The sequence below is a fragment of the Eschscholzia californica genome, unplaced genomic scaffold (assembly GCF_041429995.1).
Source record: "Eschscholzia californica isolate CP2 unplaced genomic scaffold, dmEscCali1.0.p SCAF_89, whole genome shotgun sequence".
NCBI classification, from domain to species: domain Eukaryota; kingdom Viridiplantae; phylum Streptophyta; class Magnoliopsida; order Ranunculales; family Papaveraceae; genus Eschscholzia; species Eschscholzia californica.
The window spans coordinates 32,501-32,865 of NW_028238515.1; positions in this window are offsets into that span (position 1 = coordinate 32,501).

A 365-nucleotide genomic window follows, 5' to 3' on the forward strand; every position below is an offset into this window, starting at 1 on the left:
GCATACCAAGGCCGTCCCGAGCCTTACCAAGGCCGTCCCGAGGCATACCAAGGCCGTCCCTTGCGCGTCCCGTGCTGTCCCGTGCCGTCCTGAGCCTTACAAGGCCGTCGCATGCACCTCCCGTGCCGTCCGAGCCTCACCAAGGCCGTCCCATGCGCGTCTCGTGCCGTCCCATGGCGTCCCGAGCCTTACAAGGCCGACCCACGCCTTACGAAGGTCGTCCCATGCCTTACAAGGCCGTCCCATGCGCGTCCCGTGCCTTACAAGACCGTCCCATGCCTTACGAAGGCCATCCCATGCGCGTCCCATGCCTTAGCAAGGCCGACCCATGCCTTACCAAGGCCGAACCATGCCTTACCAAGGCC